This window comes from Poecile atricapillus, chromosome Z, assembly GCF_030490865.1.
Source record: "Poecile atricapillus isolate bPoeAtr1 chromosome Z, bPoeAtr1.hap1, whole genome shotgun sequence".
Classification (NCBI taxonomy): domain Eukaryota; kingdom Metazoa; phylum Chordata; class Aves; order Passeriformes; family Paridae; genus Poecile; species Poecile atricapillus.
In genome coordinates this window covers 132,054,656-132,078,118 of record NC_081289.1, presented here as the reverse complement: position 1 = coordinate 132,078,118, position 23,463 = coordinate 132,054,656, and the positions used below count along the sequence as shown (strand labels likewise).

The following is a 23,463-nucleotide window of genomic DNA, read 5'->3' as shown; positions in this document are numbered from 1 at the left end:
ACCCTGTGTGAATTAACACTGTTCTGACAGCAACTTGGATCAGGATCAAATTCTCCTCTGCCACTCACAGATGTGGCTTCATGGAGGTTTGCATTACCTGCACCTCTGGTCCATATATAGTCAGAACTCAAGAAAACACCTGGAAATTTTCATGCCCAATGTACTTTGCACCTGCAGAGGATCAATTTGGCTTTTCTTTTTCCTTTCTGATCCAAGCATTAGGGAGATACACAGTCCTAGGTCTTTCAAAATAGCAATTTTTTGTGATGGAGGAGCACAGGTACAAAATGATTGGACTTCAATCAAAGAATGAGCCTTCTCTTGTCAGAACAAGTGCTTAATATATGTGTATACCATTTACTTCAAAATTACTTTTCCAGTCAGTTAAGCGGCATATAAGGTCCATCAGAAGAGTTGAGCTTCTGAAAAAGACACATTTTGTTTCAAAGCAACAAAGCAGACTGACAACACCTCTGCTTGTGAGAGATAAAATCGTCATCTCATTCAGAGAGTATACAAGCACAGATTGCAAAGACGATGACATTCATAAATCTTGGGAGAAAAATAATTTATTTTCCTAAGTCCTTATAACAAAATAGAAGCAAGCAAAGAAAGGGCCTCTTAGATGAAATAATTGCTTCGTGTCACACTGTGTAATCAATCCCTACTCCAAGGCCATGCAGGGGACATGTTGACATAGGCGGATGCAGATAGGGCATATCTCTCTCACTCCTGCTCTGGCCAGGCAGGTGCAAACCAGCTTTGGCCAGGAACCCTTGAACTCATGTAAACACACCACGAGCCCATACTTTACCCCTCTGAATACTTTTATTTTAGGCCCAGCCACACTGCAGCGTTGCTGTGCAGGCTCTGAACAGGCGGCGGGACCGACACACAGGACACACGCTGTCAGCCTGGCACGGTGCTGTGCAGTCCAGGTAGGAGCATGGGGATTTCTACAGGGCCTCAGGTGACCAAACCTCTACCTAATCCAGGTGCTGTTCACTGGAGGCTGCAGGAGAAAGCATGGGAAATATGGAAGCAGCATGTCTAAAGCAAAGGACCTGTCAGAAAAGCTCTGCCTTGCCTCCATGGCTTGTCCAGTGAGACAGGAGAGACTCTGTTCCCACAGTTTATTCAGATAAACCACGGTGTCTAGTCTGAGCTGCTGACTGGGCTGAGGTTAGCACTCAGGTTTTGACTGCCTGTATCTGTTTCTCTCTTCTCACATGCTCTTTTTCTCTTCTCATCTACTCTGAGCATGGTGAGAAGAGAAAATATGGCTGGGGGAGGAGCTTTTAACAATTTTACAAGATGCAAAGGATCTCTGCGGATCAAAATATACTTTCAGTTTTCAGAGCAAAACAGGAAGCTTAAAAAACAGGCCTTTGAACTCCATTTTTCTCATGACAGTTCTGTGACATGCCCTGAAATTTGAAATTTAATTTTTACAATTTCTTTTTCCTCTTTTTTCAAGTTTTCTTTTGGGAAAATAATTTCAGTTTTATGTTTCTGCACAACAATTTACTATAGGATCAGCAGCAAAAAAATGAAGATATAAATGTGATGTGTGGCATAACTTTGAGAAGAAAACTAAATGAAATGTATATCATTTGAAATAACATTTCACAATGTTATGAACAAGCACAAGCAATCTCTTAGTTATCTCATAATTGCATTCCAGTTTACACAGAGACAACAGCAGTTAAATAGATGGTGTGATGATGTTGCATTTGAAATAGATTTAGCAACTTGCCTGCTAATCACATAATCTTAAAATTATTTTCTCTAAATCAGTTTCTGGGGATCCTGTCAGTGTTAGTTCCAAGACTTAACTAATCTTGAGCTAATGCAGTAATCCACTGGGGATCTCATGTCCTGTGCTAAGGTCCACAGTGGGGCTTAACAGATGTGGCACACTTGTCATAAGGTAAATCCCATTCTTCCAGGAGTGCTCACTGTTGAAACATACGTGCGGGAATGCTATGATTTTCTTGGCTCTGTGCAAAACCCCTGATTCCTCTCCTGCACATCCATATATTTTTAAACATTGGTAGAGTATTTAGAGGTCATCTGAAGTATACAGAAATGTAGTTTCCCTGCACAATGAAAGCAGGAGTACCTGGGCTTCATGAAGGTCTTGTAGTGTGTCTGTTGAATCCAATATTTAAAGTGTGTCTTTTAAGTCTTTTCAGACCTAATCTTGAGGTCTTGACAGGCTTGACAATGGATTTCTTTGACACTTAGATTTCAACTTGTTTAATCTGTTAATGTTTCTTTCCATATAAGAAAGAAATTTTTGAGGAATGGGTAGAATGGGAGATGTTACTTGTGTAGAATTATAAAAGATTTTCTGATATCTTACAAAATAAAACACAAACATTTCATTTTGAATCAACACCAAATGTTTCAAAATCTGTATCCACAAACTTAGTAATTTTGTTTTCTCTCCTCTGAACTAAGTCCTTTTTTTAAAATATCCTGGGGCAGTTTTCTTCTTTTTAAGAAATGAGAATCGTCTCATAAATGTACATCATTTCAAATTTAAAAAAAAAAAGTTTGGTTTAGGCATGTTAAAATTATATATTTGATTTGAATTTCAAAATTTCTTGCATGTTTCTTTTTCTAATTAAAATTGTTTATTGAAATAATCCTATTTTAATTAATATTTCAAACCTATATTTAAATAATTTGCTGCTAAAACATTAAAATTATTTATGTATAGTTACAAACAACTGACATTCTCTGCATAAATTGAAACTGATCCACTGGTTTTGGTGACATGTAGTTTAAGTCACTTTAACACAGTATTGTTAATTTTTACAAGAGTCAAAAAGTCTGAAATATTTGGGAATCCTCATTCCTGAAGAGCTATATTCTACCAGAGCACTAATTGTAGCTTTATTTATAGTTTCTCTCATTATACTATAAAATATTTTTCTATGGCATTTGTTTTAAAAACAAATATGAACTCCTTGGGAGATTTTACACATTGCACAAGTATGCTAAAAATTATGGAGGAGCACTGTCATGGTTTTCTAATCACAAAACCCTTTGAAAACTCCATAAGCTCTGTTCTAGTTATTTCTGACTTCAGTGGTGTATGCTGACCTTATTTATATTCTTGTCTATGGTGAGGCTAAACTGATGAAAAAAAAAATCTGTGTAGCTTCTGTAGACCCAGTACTGTATCTGTATATCTCCTAATGGAATTCCAGAAAACCCTGCATGTCCCGAGGCTCTAGGCACATGACCTGAAAATTTTGTCACAAATCATAGCAAATGGAATATGCTTTGTGTAAGCCAGAATCTGAGAGACTCAGCTATGTATCCTTCCATTACAACACAGTTTTCTTTAGCTGAGGTTTGGAAAGGATACTGAGAATTAGCCCAGAGCTTACTAACTACTTGAACAACAACATAGTTGTATCAGATTATGATATTCAGTTACTTTGTGAATCAAAAATCAGGTACTTAGTGCCTAAAATAAGAGCTTAAACACCTATGATATTTTGGCTATTGCCTCATAACAGAAATAATGTTAATTTTTCCAGAGCAAAATAATTTGCTTCAAAATTGAAAATCCCAGTTTATTTTAACTACGAGTCTACAGAATGCACTATTAGAAATACATTTGCAGTGTTCAGCAAGCTTATATGGCATTTGTTGGTAAGTGGTGACATTATTTTATCTCATGACTAAAATAGCTAGTGCCTTGAATGTCCTTGTATGGGCTTCTTCAGTTACCTTAGCAAGTCAGAAAACCTGGTATCCTGTAAATCCTTGGTTCTGACTGCTCTGTGGTGCTTGGGCTTAGAAAACTCATTCATTCCAAGCTGTAAAATCCATCATTAGTGACCACCTGCATCCAAGGTGGCACAGAAGGATTGCAGCCATAAAACCAGGGAGCAGAAAGCAGCACCTGCCCCACAGATCTTGTGTAATAAGCAGAGGAAGGGGTGCACAGTGAGCAGTGATTGATCCAAAGTCACATAAACAACTAATGGAAAAATCACGAGTTTCCTATTTGCCATATTAACTACTTTTTTTCCTCAATATCCTCCTCTATTTTTGCTATTAAAAGTCATTCCTGTCCTGAAACAGGAGCACCAGTCAAATGGAAAACGACAGTTCTTAGACTTCTCTTAAGTACTTTGTTAAGGTTTTTATTCCTATTTTACTTGTTAAATACTAAAATTGAGATATAATTTTTAAATGAATGTATGCAATGAAATGCAGTGAGACAAGTGGGTTGCAGAAAATTTAGCAAAGAACAACAAACTCTTCAGTCTAAACTAAAATCGAATATTTGCTTCCATTTTGGAACAGGAAGTTAGTAGAGACAGTAGAGAAATATTACATATTAGCTTCCAGTGAGGCAGAAGTAGTCACTGATTACTAAGCCATTTTTCTGCCTAAATCTCATCCGTGATATTTCAGTATCTGATGCCAATTTCTTCTCTCTATATATGCAATGCCAGAACAAATTCATGCAGATGATTTTTCTGTACTATGTAGCTGTTGCTGTCCATGGAGTTCTATCATCTGCTAATATAAACTAGCCATTTATTGCCTTGCTAAGAACAAAATGACTTAGAAAAACCCCTGATGAGGTGGACCCCAAGGATCTCAAAGTCTGTGACTCTATTTGCAGTGAATCAGGAGATAAGAAGTAATCCAGGAACAATGTAATAGGAGAACCAGAGAAAAGAATGGAAGAGACTGAAGAGAGAAATAGATGTCCATGCCATTTCTGGACAAGAACATTTCTAACTGCTGGCAGTGATCAAGAAAGCAATGCAATTGTGGCAGAATATTACAAAGATGAAGGATGCATAAATTAAAGTGTATAATTGCAAGTTTAATTTTTTAGGTTCATTTTTAGGCTAGACAAAGGTACCTACAATGCCTTTTCTGTTAGCTTTGCATAGAAATAACATGTATTAGTCAAATTTAAATATATTATCATTTCCTAATTTTAGAGGAAATAATATTTTAATTTTGCCTGAATTTTCAGGAAATCATGTTATACTAACCCCTGCCTCATCTTCAAAACACTGTGTTTTTTGCTTACTTTATCTAATTCAAAAGTGTCTCCACCTGCAGCTGAAGCTTTCACTTAGAACTATGGCTTAGTTACTTTGTATTTCTGCAGAATTGTTTATTTGTATTTGTACTGTCATGAGGTTAAATGTTACCTGTTCTCATAATAAGCAACATTTGGTATCCTTCTGATGACTTCCTCTTCTTCCCAAGACTATGAATATGCAAAATTTAATCTTGTAATCTCAGATAATTGGAGTAATTTGCTCCAGTGTGGCTGCATATTTGAGAAGGGTCGCACAAAAAAAAATATATATATAAGAGGATCAAGAATGCCTCTTCTCTGTATCCAATTCATGGCACAAAATAACATGAATATTTCAAGCAATATGCACAGTAAAAGAAAATCATGCCACTTAAAATAATTTGCAAGTTTCCTTGGACTTATTCTAACACACACAAATATGAACATGAATATTGCAGAAACGCAAACATTAATTTTTAAAACTTTTTGAAATATCAAGTATACAATCTGAAGCTCTTTGTGTTGTGTGACAGTATAAGACAGCTCCAAAACACGTCCAGGCAATACCTTAGTACTTAAAAAAACATAAGGTATGTTAGGGTTTCATAGCAGTGATGGATTGTTCTGCTTAACTCTTCATGAAGCCTCTGCCTCTTTGGAGATCTGCACTCTTTCAGCCAAAGCTGACATCCTCATTTCTTCACTGAGAGCCAAAGGAGTGCCTGTGAACTTGGGGAATCTGCAGGTATGAATGCATTAGGCATGCCTGCATAGGCAGGAACCTAAGCCCTAGGCTTTATTCTGACTTACTGCTAGTATTTGTTTCTAGTGAGTACTATCATGGTGCTAACCACAGTTTGACTTTTGTATTTTCTGTACTGATAAATTTCCAGCCAGGAGGAAAGCAACACTCTTTGTTTACTCGCACTGTCAGCAGTTATTGTCCTTTGGGCAGCTCAGCTCTCCTGCTGCACCTGTGAAGAGTCAGGCCCTTACATGCATTGCACAGCACTGACCATGGCACACTTGGCAAGAGAATGAAACACACGTATCACCAAAAGAGTCACCAAGTCACCATAGCACACCTTACAAAAAAATCTGTCTTTAAACATTGTATGGAAATAATCTTGGCTTATAAATACTTATGTGTGAAAAAAAAAAAAAATTACTTTGCTGATGCCTGTTGCATATATTTCACCAGGTATTTACTGGTGAATTATTTACAGAGCTATGCTATGCACGGTGTAGGTTATGCAGACAAGACAGTGATAGCAGCCCTCATCTCTTTCTCCATGGCTTGTTTTACAGCTTATGGTCATTTAACCTCCTAGACAAGAAGATTTTTCTGCAATATTCTCAGAATGATAGAAAGGGAGATGACAAGGTGTGCATTCTAATTTATTCATAAAATCCTAGTGATACTCTTGATTATAAGCACACAAAATCTTTTGTCCTGCTATCAGCCTGAAAAGTTCCTTTTTCAAACACCACATAAAAATAATAATTTGTCAGAATTCGAGTGTTTTGCCATGCAGCAGGTGTAATGTCAAAGGATTGACAAATGTGAGTTTAAATAACAGACTATGGCAATCATCTCTATTGACTGCAAGAACCCTTTAGGATTCCTTTTCTAATTGGTGCTGCAGTTGTTCCAGTGCTTTGAGAATTGTTATGACAATAGTTCTGGCTGCAGTTGACTAGAGAGCATTAGCAGAGAAATACTCATGTCTTGGTTGGTCTTGCACTTCTTTTATTACATTAATACAAGTATCACTCAAGCATTTGCAAACTCTTGTAAGAAAGAATGTGCTCATATGTAAAAAATCTCAGTCATCTGAAGAGTGCAGTTTGGTGCCACGTATATGCCAGTATGTTGACTTTGAAGTTGTCTCAAAATGATTTCTGGAAAAGAAATACAAGTCCTTTCTGTTACACATGCTTGGGAAAAAAAAACCACCAATGAGTATTTTTTATGGTACAACAAAATCAATAATGTTACTTTAATAATTATAACAGTAGTATAATTGGCATACATAGACTAGCTTTTCTTCTGAATCTTGGAAAATTGGAAAAAAAGTTTTAAATATAGTCTTTGAAACTGAAGTACTTTTTTAAAAAAATTAACTATCTTAAATTTCCCTCTTCTGGTTTCACCAGGGACTAATATTTTGTGTGGTTATAGGCATACTGTTACTGAATATTTATGTACAACCTCATCTGGACATTACAAGACAAGAATTTGGCTTCATCATAATGATTGCAAAGTTTGGGCAGTATTTGAGGTTTAGGTTTGAATGGGCAGTACTGGTTCATAGTATGAAACTGACATATATAGACATGTTAAGAACTATTCATTTGAATAGACTTCATTTTGAAAGCCTTGTCAGTTGAACCTTGCATGAGATGAAATTAAGAGTTATGCAGATTGTGTTCAAAGAGGAGGTTAGAGAGCAAGGAAAGGCCTGGACAGGCAGTTTCTGAGTCCTGGCAAGGCTAAGACTGTTCTAGATCAAAAAGCTGTAAATAGGCTTGCACATGCTGTGAATGTGTGTATAGGGAACATTTTCCAAATGTTCAGTGGTAAATCACCCCCCAGTTTAGGATCTTCACCTAGTTTGTTCAGAATAAAAATCTACTTTGTCCCCCATCTCAGTGCACTATACTCTCACTGAAGCAGTAGTCATGTAGACAAGATGAACTGATTTTAGTATATCAACTTTATGTCTGAATGGACTCAGGATAGTCTGATAGGCTTGGACTATGTATTCTTTGGTCTCCGTAACACTATTATTTTTCTCTAGCTGGTTGCACCCAATTCTGTGCAATTTTTGAATCTCAGAGGATAAGTCCTTTTGTCACAAGTCCTTTTAACTATTATCCCTAATAGTTCTCTGGATGTTCTTTCTGTCTTTAAATTAAGATCCCTTTAATGCCCTCAAATGGTCATTGGTGTAAGCAGAACAATAAAGTTAAAAAAACATAAATGTCTCCAGTGCTGTAAAGTGTGTATTCCAGTTGGAAAGTGGTTTTTAAGGAAAGTGCAACATACAAAATAATGTTTTATATTGAGTTATAACTATAAATTATATAATGTGTTTCTATAAAGACTAAAATAACATTAAATGTTCCGTGTATTAATATTGCATATTATATATATATATTTCATGCTGTTTATTAACTACATAGCAATAAAATGACAATTAATTTAAATGGCTATATGACATAAAGGTACATTAATTAGGCAGTTGCTGTTAACTGCATAGCATTTCAGGTAAGAGATTATATGTAAGGGTGTAGCTCTTTTGTCTATATAATACTGGTTACTTACTCTAAAAGTTAAGAAACAGCAGAAATGCCAAAATTAAGTCTGTTTAAACTTTATGTCATCCAGTGTATTATAGTGATACAGAATGTGGTTTGGCAAAACACAAGCAGTGTTATTCAGCTGAAAAAATCACTTAGATGCTCAGAGGAAGCCACTTGGATCTCTTCCTTAGTCCCCCAGAGAAGATACTTCTGTGTTGTAAATGCAAAGTGCTGAATAGGTAACATAATGTTATAATGTTTGTTTTGGTTCCTCTCAGTCATTGTGTAACTTTATCTTGTTTATTGTATGTAATCCGAACCTTATGTCAACACTTAAGAGTTATTCTCTTTTATGCTTGTTACCATAGGATCAGGGCAGCCTACAAACACAAATGAGTTGGCCATCTCAGCTCCCAGATATTGTGTTTTGTAAAATCCATGAATATTTATCCCAGAATTTACAGAAGCAGCCTCCAAACGAAGTGTTTCATTACCTGCATTCTTCGCTGGAGATGACTGTAACTTGTCTGATGGCCACCAGTCACTCATGGCGTCTGCTGGCTTCAGCTGCACTGACTTGTCAGCATCTACGAAATGCAGACTGTGGCTGACTTGGGATGGGGGACCCAGAAAGCAGGCAGCATATCATTAGTGGTGCATTGTGGTTGTTTACCTAGTATAAAATGAAAATCCACAAATCTGCAGTCTGGAATCAATGTGCACCACAGTCTGTACTAATCCTCACTTTACTAAGTTTATAGCTATCTCTTTAAATTCCTATTGTAAACTTCATTCCTTGAAATAATGCATGCAGTTCTTTCCTTTATATGTACACAAGCTTCATGAGAAAATAGTAGTGCAATTCCTTCCAAGGGACAGGGCGTGCCAGTCAAGTTGAATTCTTTACTTATGTGCCCTACAAATGTCAGTATGTCAGTCTTCTCATGTATAACACCAAAAGACATTCAGAAAACTTAAGGGAGTTGCTATTTACTTATTATACAAGCAGAGGTCAACAAACATAATTTGTTTAAATTTTTTTTGCATTAAACTAATGCAAAGAATCAAAATATTTTCATTTTCATTGGAGAAATCATGGTTGCATCTAGGTTTCGGTACTTTTCACTTCCATAAAAATTGCACTTGCTTAAAAAAGATTATAAATGCTTGATTAGAAAGAAAATGTTTTTTCACAGAATAGGTCTGTCAGAACTTTGTTTCATATACTCTTTTATTTGAAGATTCATTAATTAATCCTTTTAGTCTCTCACCTTTGATAATGGCAGTATTTTAAGGTTTTCTTTCCTGGTTTTTGCTTTTGTTTTTACAAAAGTAATTTTTAAAAATTAATACTCTGTCTACCCTCACAGTTTGTTTTTTGTCTATTGTCCTGAAAATTTCTAGAATCTGTATTTCTTACAAGAGTCAAATATCAGTTATCTGGATTTCAGATTATTTATGTGAGTTATGGAAAGACTGTTGAGGTTTGGCACAAGCACAGTTCCACTGTTTCTCACACCAGTATACCTCTGGGACCAGTGTTGCCACTATTGCTCTTGTTCTGCAGCAAAACACAAAAAAACCCCACCCTGGCAGATGTGACCTTATTTCCAGCAAGCCTATCCAGGTCAGGTAGCTCCTGATCTCATTTTGAAGACCAGGGCTGCTGGGGAGTACAAATACACTTCACCCTACAGATCTCCGAGTCCCAGAAGCTTGTTGGGTTCAGTGCAAACCCGTGTGAACACCTGGACCTGGCTGGGGTCCAGGACTGTGCTGAGTCTGGCAACGAGCTGGAAGAGCAATGCTGATGCCAAGGGACAAGTCTGGCCCCTAAAGAAAACATTATCTACCACGTGTTTTTTCCCTCTGAAGACGCAGTCTGTGCTTCTGTTTATTGTACACGAGTCTCATCACTTTCTGGCTTCTAGGAGGAAGTGCTGCCTAGAATGCAGCACCAGGGTATATGCTAAGCTTTGCATTTGCACTGTGCTGTGCTATGCTAGAGGCAAAACATGCATCCAAAGCACCAAGGGTAGCACAGAAGTGCGTGGTAGTTGTTCTGTGCAAGGCAATGAGGTCAAAACTCATTCAACTAGAGCTAATAAAGAGTATTTGTTGCCTGGTGGAGACACTGGTGGTGTTTTGAACCACATTCTCTCTGAGCTATACATCCTTCATGCAGTGCACTCCGGCAGATCTTTGGTCTGTAATTATGGAAGGTGTGGCCACGTATTTTGAATTTATGTATCGAATTTACATGCTAAGAATCACCATTCAGAGGTACCTATATTCCTCCACAGGCTGCTATAGAGAATTTAGGCTCCTGAATTTAGGTGTTGGGTATCAAGCAATCAAAGTAATTGAAAGTAGATGGTCTATGTGTTTAGCAGAATGGGGTTCAAATCACACTATTCCCTTGTATTCTATCACCCAGAACATCACTTCAGAAATAATTATCTGAAACTTACTAGAAAAAAAAATTAAGTGTTGAAAGGAAATTTCAGCTCACTGTTCTCCTTACTGAAGATGTTTTTTAGTTCAAAGTAAATGGAAGTATATTCTTATATACTTATTCTTATATATATATATATATATATATAGATAACTTATCTATATTCTTATTATATAAGAAAAGTATTCTTTTCTTATAAAAGAATATAAGAAATACTTTATAGCTACCAAAGTACTCAGTGTGGGCAGGGACTTGTCTGAAAGAAGAGTCCTCTCTTGGCACCTGTTGAGAAGGAGGGAAAATGAACAGCTGAAACAGACATCATTTACATGCAAAATATGAGCAATACCTTAGAATACTTGTATTAGAGGAAAAAAAAAATTATGAAGTTGAAGTGATTGTAGGACTGCAAGCCACACCTGGAAACTTCCAGCAGTGATATCTTTGACAAATATTCCCATAGAGAAATGCTGCTCTGACAGTGGCTGCAGCAAAAAATGGGAAGGTAAAGATCTTGAGACAAGTAAAAATCATGGCCAATACTGTCAATTTTTGAAGGATAAATTTATATTTCTTGTACGAGCGAGGCACTGAAGTAGTCTCCCTGAAGGCCCAGGAGAACTCACAGGCTAAAGACCAACAGCAGCTGGGAAAGTTCTCTGGCAATGATGACAGATGTGGGTAGGAAGGCAGCAGGAGTGGTGGTAGAGTTGAGCACAAATAACAAAAGCTGCCTTTTACCCGGCAATATATGCCCTGCAGTTCCACATACTGCAGAGACTGGCTATTTCAGATACTTCTTAGCTTGGATAAGGATGTTAGTCTACGTTTGGACTACTGCCGTGGACATGTGAGAAGGTTATTATTATTGATGTAACTTATTTTGTAGATTAATTTTTTATCTCTGACTAGTTTATTGTTTTATTGTGCTTCTTTATCCTTTATTAAAGTTATGTTTATTCAAATCAGTTTGACTGGTACAGGTACTCCTTACTCTTTTGTGCCTTATTTCTCAGGTTTCTCAGAGAGAATCTTAAAGCATAGTTTCTTAAGCTTTCAGAAGGAACTGAGAGAGCTTGTACTGGCTTCTTGTAAGTGTTAATGAGCACAGACAGTTTATGATTCACACTGCCTATCCAGCCAATTCATCTTTATCTTCCATGAAAAGACCTGGAGTTGAGTTCAATACCTTCCATGCTTGCTGAATTATTTCTTTATGCTTTTAGAAACTCTTACTGCACAGACTTTGCACTTCTCAGAGAAGAACTGTGCAGTTGCAGCATGTAGTGTCCGTCTGAGCTGTATTTGTCATTGTAGTACTTTCCCCTGCATTTGTAACTGCTTTCCTGGCTATGTGAGTTTGTGGCTGTATCCAAACCCACTGAAATCAGTATAAAGGTTTTATGACTGATGGGATCTGGATCTTTCAGGCTGGAAACCAGTTAGTCAAATATACATGAAAAATCACAGAAGTGTTTTGAAGTCCCTGCATAATGCCTACTAAATTAAAATGAATTAATCTGACATAAGAAAGATTTCTTTCTAATGAAAGGGTTAAGTAATCCTTTTGCAATACTACTTCATGGCTTTTTATGGTGATGCTTTGTATCACACCTATACAAGTTTCCCTGGCACACTTAATCGCCATTTACATACACTGAACCTCTACCATGGATGTGGTTAAAGGAAAACATGCCACATTTGAATATGCAACCAAACAGAAACAGTAATAAATGGAGGAAATATAGTGCTGAAATAAAGAAATAATATAGGGGAAGTAATATTGTTGGCCAGGATTGAAATTGATTAAAATTAATACAAATGTAGTGAACATGTTTAACTTGATTCAAAGAATGCACATGATGATACCAAAAGACAGCATCAAGAAGAACTGTTCATCTTTTCATTTCAGATTAAGTCTCTGCTATTCACATCATTACAGGGTGTAGCTTACCCATCTCCTCTCAATAGTATTGACAGAGGCTATGAAAATTCGCCAGGATAAAACCTGCTTTAGCTCAGGTTAAGGTAAGAGAGCATATTAATCTTGTGGAAATTAATAGATTCGTCTGTACATGCTCTTCTAGCATCTGACTTTCACTGAAGTATCCTAAGAAGCATCAGTAAAAGGGGAGATAAGTCACTGAACATGGACATTTGTAAGTGCATTTCAAATCTCACATGTAGGATTTTTAATTGCCTTCTTTTGTGCTGACTTCTAGGTTCTGAAGCAGACAGATTTAGATATGCATATGAAACTAACAAAAAAGGCTCGCTGCCTGTTATTCCTAAGGGAAGAGAAGATTCTGTTCTTGCAAAGCTGTGTTTTTCTTCTGGGGAAGAAGGCTTATTGTAAAATTACAATAAAATTGTAAAATTTGACCTAGGAATACCAAGAACCCAGAACCCAAAAGAATGGATCTAGAGATTCCAGGGAATTATGAGGCTGCATGAATGTGGGAGAATTCAAGATTATGGGAATTGTGAAAAAAAAAAGGGAAATCTAGATTTTATCTAGATTTTAAGAAATGTAGATGGGTAAGAGCACTGAGAAAAGAAATGAACAGTGACAATTTATAATTAAGTTGTAGGCTAGTGAGAGCATGCATATTCTGAATAAGAAACAGGAGGGGAATGCACGGACAAATTGAGACTAGGAGGGTATCAGTGAAAAGAATAGCAGAGGAATAAGGGTTTTTCTCTTTCCATGCCTTTTACTGCCAAGGAATACAAACAAGAGGGATTTTTTTCTTGTTTGTTTTTCTTTCACTAGCAAGACATCAAGGCTGATATTCTCACCACCCTTCCTCAGAAAAAAAACCACCCACATAAAACTGTACCTCTTAAATCTGTATGAAGAATCAGTTTCAAGAGGATCTCTCTAGCAATGGGTTGCAAGCCAATTTCTTAACATAGTGTTTTTACACTTCATTTGAAGGTCATCCCTCAGAAAGCTATATAAGATTATTGCTATATTAATCCAGTAGTTGATTTCTGAAAATTAATTTCATTGACTTGCAAGACTAGGCACTCAGAACTACAGAAGCCTCAATTCACTGGTTCTGCCTAATTGTTTTTTTCCCTGCAGCTGACATATGTATGACATCTGAGCTTTATCTGGAAAGAACTAATTTCTCTGGAGTGTTTTGGACTTAGGGATTTTTGTTTGAAATTTTTCTTTTCTGTCAAAGGCTGTTTTGAGTCATGTCTTAAAATATGCTAAACATTATTATTTTAACCAATTTAAAGACATCTCACATATGTGACATCCAACAAAATCCCTAATGCAACAGCCCACATTCAACAGCCAGTCAAGTGCTTTTTTTTTCATACAACTTTCTGTCCTTCCAGCTGAGAACTTACAGGTTTATTTACTGAATTTATTAAATTAAAGATATTTTCATTTTGTGGTCTGAACTTTACTGTTCACATGAAAAGCCATATTTAGCATGGGCACCTGTAAAGGAGAAGTGTTACCATGATGCTGTATTTTTGATGAATAACATTTATAATAGAAAATGCCTAGAATCTCTGATAACTCTCAAAAAAACCCCAGTTTGCCCAACCTTGATCTTATTAGTGATAAATCAGTTTCTCCATCTCTCTTTAGTCAGGAAGTACAGTCATGAAACTGATGCTATTTATACCTTGTAAATTACTACAGTCCTAGATTTCAATACTGTTACTGCACCTTGAGGTTGGTGTCCTGTGGAAGTACTCATGCTGGAGCCCAGAAATGTCTGCCTTGCTTCTGCTCCTAAAATCTACCTCTAAAGGGGACAAAGTAGCTAAGTGGTTTAATCTTAAAAATTACTGTTGTAGCCAAAACAGGTTTATGGCATAGTTTCAGGTTACAGTGTGGTTCAATTTGAATGCAAATATTATAAATGTTCAGGGATCAGTTTTCAAGGTGTGCTAAAGTCTGCCTGTAACTTTAATGTACAGTCTTCAGCTGCTTCTTTAGGGTCAGCTTGTCTTTACCAGTCTTGTCTGTATATTTGTTTATGCATTTTCAGTTAATCATTGACTTATAATTATGACAGTACAGTGGGAGTAGCTGTCCCTCACTGCCAAGTGTATCATCTTTGGACCTGAAGCCAAACCAATCATAAGAGGAAACAACCCAAAAAAATCACAATTATTATTTTTGGTCATTTCTCAAATGATGGACTGATTGTCTTTCTAACTTCTTTTTGGAATCAGATGTATCTTCTTGGTCTTTTATCAATGAATGCAAGGGAAATGAAATCTTTCTTCTGAGTACACAATATATCAGCTGCCTCCTGAAACCAAGTATAAGGTGGAAATATGAACCACCTTCAGTAATATTTTGGATGGCAAAACATTCATGCCCAGTCCCCTGAAACATAAACTACTTCCTCTGCAGCTTTCAGTAGGAAATTTAGGATGGGATCTAACTCATGTTTAGATGTTATAGTTCCTGAAGTTATTAAGGGTCTCTCTGCATGCAGGAGGGATAGATAAATGTGTATGGGGATGAAAGTTCTTAAATCTCACCCGCTGGAGACCTCACTTCCTATCTACAAGCAGGGAGAAGGGACTTCACTGCATCGGAAATGTATTCCTCACGAGGATAAGTGCACTGAAGAATGTTAGGCATTTGCACTTTGACACTACAGCTGTGTCAGTGCCGGACCACGTTACGGAGGCTTTGCAACCAAAACGTCAGAAACTGAACTGTGTTGGGGTAACTGTGTGATAGGGAATAGAGTTTGTCTTGGCCCATGCTTCTGAAATTTCCTTAGGCATTAGTGATGGCTGAGGAGCTGTGAGCACAGTAATTCTTTCAGATAGGGAAGAACTGAGAGCCTATTTGTGAGCAGAGATGAACGTAGCTCTGAAAGCCACATGAAATCAAGCAGAACCCAAAAAATGGAAAATGAATGGTGGTACCAACTGATTACAGGCAGTAATGAGGGTTTCAGTAAGCTGAGAAAGCAAGAATTACTGTAGTGCAAACAACTCTTCAATACAAAGACAAGCACATTTCTTGTAAAGGCCTGACTCTGAGGAATCTGGAGGGAATGTAGTCTTTGAAGATTGCCTAAGAAATAAATGCTCAAAGTTCACAGGCTGACTTAATCAAAGCAAGTCATCCATTAAGACCTCCTTCACATCCCAAGTGCTTTGTATCTCCTTTCTGCACACAGAAAAGGAGGCTTTTTTCCTATGATTTTGTTAGTGATGAGAGATTTTATAAGAAAACTACCATCAGAAAGCCATTTTTCTCACTTTTATGCTAGTGTTGGTTTTTTTGGTGGGTTCTGTGATTTGTTTGTTTTGGCCGTCTTCTAGCTGAGGATGGGATGTGTGCTATGGACTACCATGTTAATTTCTGCTACCCATTCCACTTTACTTCCTGAATCTTGACCAGTTTGGTCAGGGAGGATGAAAAGTTCTCTCGCACTGGCAGAGCAATGACACTCTGCATAGAGCATCTTTTAGTAAAATCTTCTGATCTCCTAGACCTCAGATGCTGATGTCCAGAAAAAAATTCTGTTCCTGGTGGTGCAGGGCATGAGTGTGATAGGACTGACTTCCCAGGCTACCCAACCCTTGGGAAAGGAGGAATGGTGAACTGAATCACTCAGCCTAGAAGAGTCAAATCCAAAGATGATCATTGTCAGGGTTAAACAGACAACATAAACACATGCATCTTCTGAGGCCTTTTCCTTTTCCAGGGGAAAACACTGTATTAACTATTTTGTCACAGTTAGTGGCAGAGATGCTACAGGATCATCATGTGGAACAGCTTCTGGTAGGGAAAAAGAGGGATCAACAGGTGACTAGCTGGAGGGACAAGGCCTTTATTTAAATGCCCTTGAGGTGAGTCTGGCAGGGATGCACTCATGCTAGTCCCAGACTCTGCCCAGACTAGAATCATGGGTCATGTCACAAACCCTGGTGACCTGCAAGCTCTGCTGGTATTTATCATCCCAGCAAACAGTACACTTGCCAGCCCAATGAATTAAGTAGCTCTGGGGTGGAGTTGCAACACAGTAGGCTCATTAACTTATTGTGAAATCAGCAGAATTATGGAATAGCACAGAAGATCAGCAGAGGATACACAGGACCAACATCCCCTTTGTCCCTGCAGGCAGGATTACCAGGTAAAGGCATACCTTTAGTAAGTCTTGCTGCGTCCAACATGTATAGGTATATATCTGCCCTAATTGCCTTGTTTAACTAGTTTTGAGTCCCTGATTTGCTTGAGTCCTACCTTTAGGGCCAATTTTTGATGCTTATGAAACAGTGAGTTGAAGAATGAGTATTGTGATGATAACAGCAGCAATTTGTTTCTGGTCTTCCAAGCTGCATTCCACATTCAATAAAAATTTCATGGATTCTGCCTTTGAAAGAAAAGAGGGGAGCCTCATCCATCTCAAGGATGACAGTTTGATTTAAAAAATGAATGAAACCCCAACTGTAATAGATGGAAGTCAGCTGTTCTGGTGTCTATAAATGGCCAGGACACTGATAAATAAATAGTTAGAGTGCACAAATAATAGAAACATTACTCTTAAGAGCTCAAGGCACTACCAAATGGGTTGTTAGGCTACATTATGGGAACCTGGAGGAATTTTTTTTAATTATAAGGAAATATAAGAGGCAATTTTGAGATGGGGAGAAGGTTGGCTGAGTATTCTAAAAGGGAATTAAAAAACAGTGAGACACTTACCAGCAAAGGAAATTTCCATGTCTAACATCCTGAGGAACTTCCATTATCTCTAGAGAAGGCATGAAGCGGTAGTAACCATGGACTAAGCTGGCAGCCTTCTGAGGGAGAAACAACAAAAGACTGAGAGAAGAAAAAGGAGAGCTTAAATATTAAAAATAGTACGAAAGACAATGATCATATCAAATTTGAACTTTGGAGTATAGTGATGCAACACTCACAGGATAAAGTGGTCTGGAATGCTGCACAGAGTCTAGGAAATATGAAGGAAAAGTGATCTCTCTCTTACTACTGAGGGGAAAACTGATCCTTTTCTCCATTTTGAGACAACAGGAGATATCCATGCCATTATAGCAGGAAGAAAGGATTAAGAGATTCAGTGCATCTACTCTACTGCTATCAGTAAAAACCAAGTCATTCTCATTTGTTGTAATCAATTGTAATTAGGTAAAAAATTAGTAAGTGAGCACACTTCAGGCTTATTCTGTCAGTACTGGATTTTGTTTTAGACCTGTTTTTGCAGTTTTATTGGCTTTACATGCTCTGAAAGAGGCCATTTCTGTGACCCAGGACACTACAGATGTTTATCGTTCCTATTTTAACAAAACCACAAGGTCTAGGACTAAAATGGCAAAAGAAAATAAGTAACTGAACTGTAGCTAATAGAATTCATTAGCTTGTTCTGCTATTAATGAAAGCAGAGTTTAACACCAATGTTGCTTTTTTGTCTAGTTTAATGACAAATTTTCTCACTGGACTCAAATTTTACTTTTGTAACAATTATCATGGTAATAATCATGGTCTTCATTTTGCTGGGAAAAAATGTGTGATGATTACCACCCAATGGGGACAGATGGGTATTAGACTGCTATACAAAATATTGTGTGTATTTGTAAATTTAGTCCTTTTGTTTGAAAAATTCATTAACAAATTGACTTGAAGACTTGATAGATATTATGCAAATGAGACTGACACAACAGTTTTGTTTGTTCTCCATCTAGTTCCACAGCCCTGTGATTTCAGAGCTCACCGCAGCTCTCAGCCCTGCTTTGATTATCATACACCAGGCACATTCTTGGAGCTGGTTCTCTCAGACCAGACCCTGTAGTTTGTGGAAAGGGAGTTCAAATGTTGGCAAGCAAGAACCCATCTAATTATTTATCTCATTAAGTAAATGTCTCATTGCGCAGTGTAAAACCTCTTTGTAGTGGCTGTTCTGCCTGAATTCAGGTGCTGCATTTGCTCAGTTCAGGTGCTGTATTTGTTGCTGCAGCAAAGCTCTCATGAGTACACGAAGGGCCTGGCCCTTACTTGAACTTGGCAGATAAGGAACAGACAATATTTTAAGCTGCAAAGTTCAGTACAGTAACCATCTTCTAGCATTAAGGATTTACAGATTTATTTTAATGATGTAAAAGAACAAGTCAATTCAGAATAGCATTAAACTTTTGTTTGTAACAAGTATCTTCCCTGTCTCCTTTCCTCTAACATACGTATTCAGATGGATCTTTCAATCAGGTGTATTCTATATATACAAAAAAAAAAACTTTCAAGACAATAAATAAATCCTAAGGGAGAAGAAGGGAAGAGTTAACTGATTTCCTATAACAGAAAAACCTGCAAGTCCAAGGAACTGCAATCATGGATGCAGAGGCAAATAACAGGATCAGTTACAAGATAACAGCCTTCCTCCAGAAAATCTTTGAAATTTATAGCTTAGTTACAAAAGTGTGCTGGGAATGATCATAAGGAGCCTCGGCCTCTGAAAACATTAACCTGAACTGAAGCAGAGCTGTGCAGCTGAAAGCAGGAAAGGAGAAAGGTGGGATCTGAAAAGGTTGGCAAAAATTTGGAAAGAATATTAATATTGATATTGATATTGATATTGATATTGATATTAATGTTTTTTCTTTTACATAGACGAAACTACAGAAAGTCTTGATTTATGAAGCAGCACCTGAAAGGAGGAATTGAGACAATGAGCATTGCTGCTTTAGTAATTTTTATTCCAGCTCTGTGTTCCTGAACTGTGATCTCCAACAGCTGTGTCTGGGTGGGGGGAGGGGAGGTTGTGGTTGCAGATCACTAGCTGGGAGGAAACTCCCAGGAGTTTATACAAAGCACCATTTAAAAGCTAAGTGCATTGACTCAAAGAGAGGTTTTTGCTGGGTTATACAGACAGAAAACTGGTAGATGTTTGGATGGAGTATGACAAAACCCCTTTGTTTTCACACTATTAGGTTTTAAGTTATGGAAATTAATTAGAGACAGCTCAAGTAGGCAGATGACCATGTCTGCATCTGTACTACTAAGTGAAACAGAAGCAGTCACTGATGGGCAATGCCCACACTTCTTGGCCGTGGTTTCCTCTGGGCCCCCATCCAGCACTTGTATAGTATAATTATTATTTATGTGGCTAAAATTGTGTGAAGGCTTAGGTTTCAATCTGCCAGAGCAGTGCTTCTATAGCGTGAAACTTCATGAATGTACTGCACAGCCCTGACATGTACCATGTTGCATACCCAGGGATTCAGACACTGCTGGGACAGTGCTGAGATAGTCTAAGAGCAAGGAGCCAGCTCCAGTGGTTTAGTCATCTCTGTACTTTCTACCAGAAACAGTTCCCAGACAGTGCTATCCCCCTGGCATTATTCAGGACTTGCTGACTCAGGTCAAAACTATGCCAAAGAGTGTGTTACATGATGGGGTGATACATGGCCCTGTGAGAAATCTCATTGCCAGGTCCTGTTTTGGCTTTTTTTTGTTACACTGAAATTACTTTCACTACAGAGAGAAGATGGGATTTACTACAAGAGGAGTACAAGGGATGACTTTTGTCAGCAATGCTTAGGGACTTAAGGTACATATGTACATGTACTCCTCCTGGCCCTGCCTGTCCTACCTCTCAGGGTAGCAAGGCTTCTCATCCTCCCCTGTAGCAGCAGACTCTCTTCCGACAGCAATCACCAGCTCCAGCAGCACTGTGACAGTGGCTTGCTCTAAAGAAGGGACCACAGGCAGAAAGATGGATGAGGCGAGGGACTTTAAGATCAGGCAGTATTAATGACACTGACAGAACAGTGTGTTTCACCCACTAAAACATGTGATCTGGACCTCGAAGTCTCTGAGAAACCTCAGCAGAACCCAAGGTGTGGCTGGATTTCTGGGGGCTTCCCAGAAACCAAGCACTTTGCTTACACTAGGTTCAGCAAAAGGACCATGCCAGGACTGACACTGATTCAGATTTTGTGACTCCAGAGCAGCCAGATCTAATATATGGCAGCCAATTACCTGTATTTCACTGCTCCAACTGAAGTCAGAGACTTAGGACCTTGGGTAACAGGAATAATGTGACAACTGATCTTCAAGTGGGCAGCTTTTGAATTACATTCTTAGAAGTTCACATTTCACAGGAAATTTTGAAATGTTCATGTTTTGGTCCAAATCAAAACAAAAAAGGAGCAAAAAAAATATTTGCATTGAATTGGAAATTCTCCTTTTAGGACAACTCGGCAGCAGGATTATTAGGAAAATAAAGTGCAAATCACCAGATGAATCTCCATTCCTATTAGACTTGACTCTTGATTTTATCAGTCTCTGACCTAAGTGGCAACTAAAGCAGCTTGCTAAAATCAAAGTCAAAACAAAGAGTCAATAATGTAACTATCAATATACCTAGGGAAAGAATTGGGAAGGAAGTAATTTCAGGTGAAGGACAATTCTAACTCATGAAGAAAAGGATTTTTGCTGGCCATGAATGTATTTAAGCATGAAATACAATGAATACTGATAACAACAAGGAAGCTGAGTTTTGATGCTCCTATTTCAAGATGCATTGCTTAAAATGGGCTCTGAGAGAATTTCAGATGTTTAGATGATACAAGAGCTGGAAATTGTGAACCTCTGTACATAAACTGCAGGGGATATGTTGAAGAACATCTATCTTCCCTCTCTTCCCATATGATTAAGAAGTTTGGAGTGCACCTGTATCTCATGATTCCTAGATGTCAGGATGTATGTAGGCTCTTTACATAATACTAGGAGTTGGAGTCTCTCTTACACTTTTCAGCATATATTCAAAACTTCCCACACTGTTCTGGTTTTCCTGTCTCTAAACTTCATTGAAATCATCAGGTGTGAGGAAAAATAGAAGAGGCAGTCCCAGCATATGAGTAGATAAACAGTCATGAAAATATTTTTTTTTGAAACCACTGAAATATGTACATACCAAAGACAATAATCTTACTATTGTAATCCTTGCCTGCCTGACCCAGCCTATCCTTTCCATCTATTTCTCCATTGCAGGTAAATGGATGGGTCTTGATGGCTTCAATCCTGTAGGCAGCTATGAGCTGCCACTTCTTCTGCAGGGTAATATAAACAGTGTCTGTGCTGCACAAGTAAGAGCAGCTATACTTTCTTATCAGATATGTCTCCAGAGTTACAAACTTCCCTCATATTTCCCGATCCTTGGGTAAGTTAATGACTCGTTTCATATATTAAATTAAATTTCTAGGATGCAACAGGAATACTCCAGTGCCTCTCTTATGGAGAGGCTTTGACCAGGCATGGATTGATCTGAGAGTGAGGCCAGAGGCAAACAGACCTTCAACCCTGAGTCCACAGCCCTGGCTGCTCACCTCCTCATCATGTCAGGCAATGTCTGCACTAGGAATTATAGCTAAAAACTACTAATTCAAAATTATAAAAGTGGAAGATTGAATTTATGAAAATGGGAAACAGCAGTTTAGTGACAGTTTCTTACTAGAGCACAACTTCTGGGATCAAAGTCATTACTGTCCCTGTTAAACAGCAAGTAGCACAACTCACAACTGGGACCTCCTCTTGGCTGGGTCAACTATTTTTTGGGATTACTTCTGCATAGGCTATTTCTGTGGGCTCTGTCAGAGATTTAGGCTGGCTGGATATCCAAGTATCTGTTTACAAGCATCAGGATGGATGGAATGTTATCATGTACAGTCAAAAGCAACTGGAACTGACACATCTGTTGGTGCTCCACTTCAGGGCTACAACTGTGATTAAAAATAAAATAACAAAACAACATTAGGTAACTGTTACTGCCATTTAAATATTGAAATTGCAAATTACTTCAAGGCTGCTATCTAAACTCCACTAGACTCTAGAAAACAATGAAAAATAAAAGCACAATATAACTTAGAATTTTGATAAAAGACCTCTTTTCCCTGTTTGTCTGTTTGTTCTTTCTGTTAATCAGTAATGTAAAAATACTGTAAAAAGTCTTCCAAAAAAAAAAAACAACAGGGGAAAAGCTACATGCTTAGATTTAGTTTTAAATACCATGTGTTCACTCTGTATGGCTGCTTGTATGTGAACATTTTAGATACATAAATCCATTTTGAACAAATTTTCAAAATTTCAAACAAATAAAATAATTGTGTGCATTGTGGAGGAATAGGACAAGCCAAGTTGAAATCATGAGGAGATACAAGAAATCAACAAGAAGAGTAAGGATACCTAAAACATGACCACAAAACAGACATTGTTGGTAAATAGAGTTATGAGTAAGATGACTACGTACTAGGACAATCTAACATTAAAGGCCACAGCCCTGCACTGGTGCTGAACTCCAGACAAAGGAGAAAGTTAGGCTTATCAAAACTCTGTGGATGATGGTGAAAGGAGGACTCAGATGCTGCTGTCAGTAAACCAAACAACATGAACAGAGGCTATGTAGTGGGAGCCTTTATTATGAATAAATGACAAATCATTTAGCACCCAATGCACAGAAGCAGAGTCACAAGAAAGTTAACTATCCCAAGAATGGGTAGGAAAGGAAACATCAGGACACAGATCAATTAACAAGCTCTATACTGAAAGCACTGGTGGCCACTTCTATTTCTGTGTTAAAAACAGAGAGAAGAGAGGCTCTTCTGGATGTGTTTCTGTACCAGAGAA

At 37.8% G+C, this 23,463-nt stretch overlaps 1 protein-coding gene across 1 annotated transcript in view; it reads left to right on the top strand.

Moving 5' to 3' along the window:
* Window positions 1-816: 816 nt before the first annotated feature.
* Window positions 817-23,463, top strand: part of GHR (growth hormone receptor) — a 151,872-nt gene continuing 129,225 nt past the window's right edge. The window contains exon 1 of the mRNA XM_058827780.1: window positions 817-938. The gene's annotated coding sequence lies outside the window, so the exon portion shown is untranslated. The remainder of the gene's footprint in view (window positions 939-23,463) is intronic.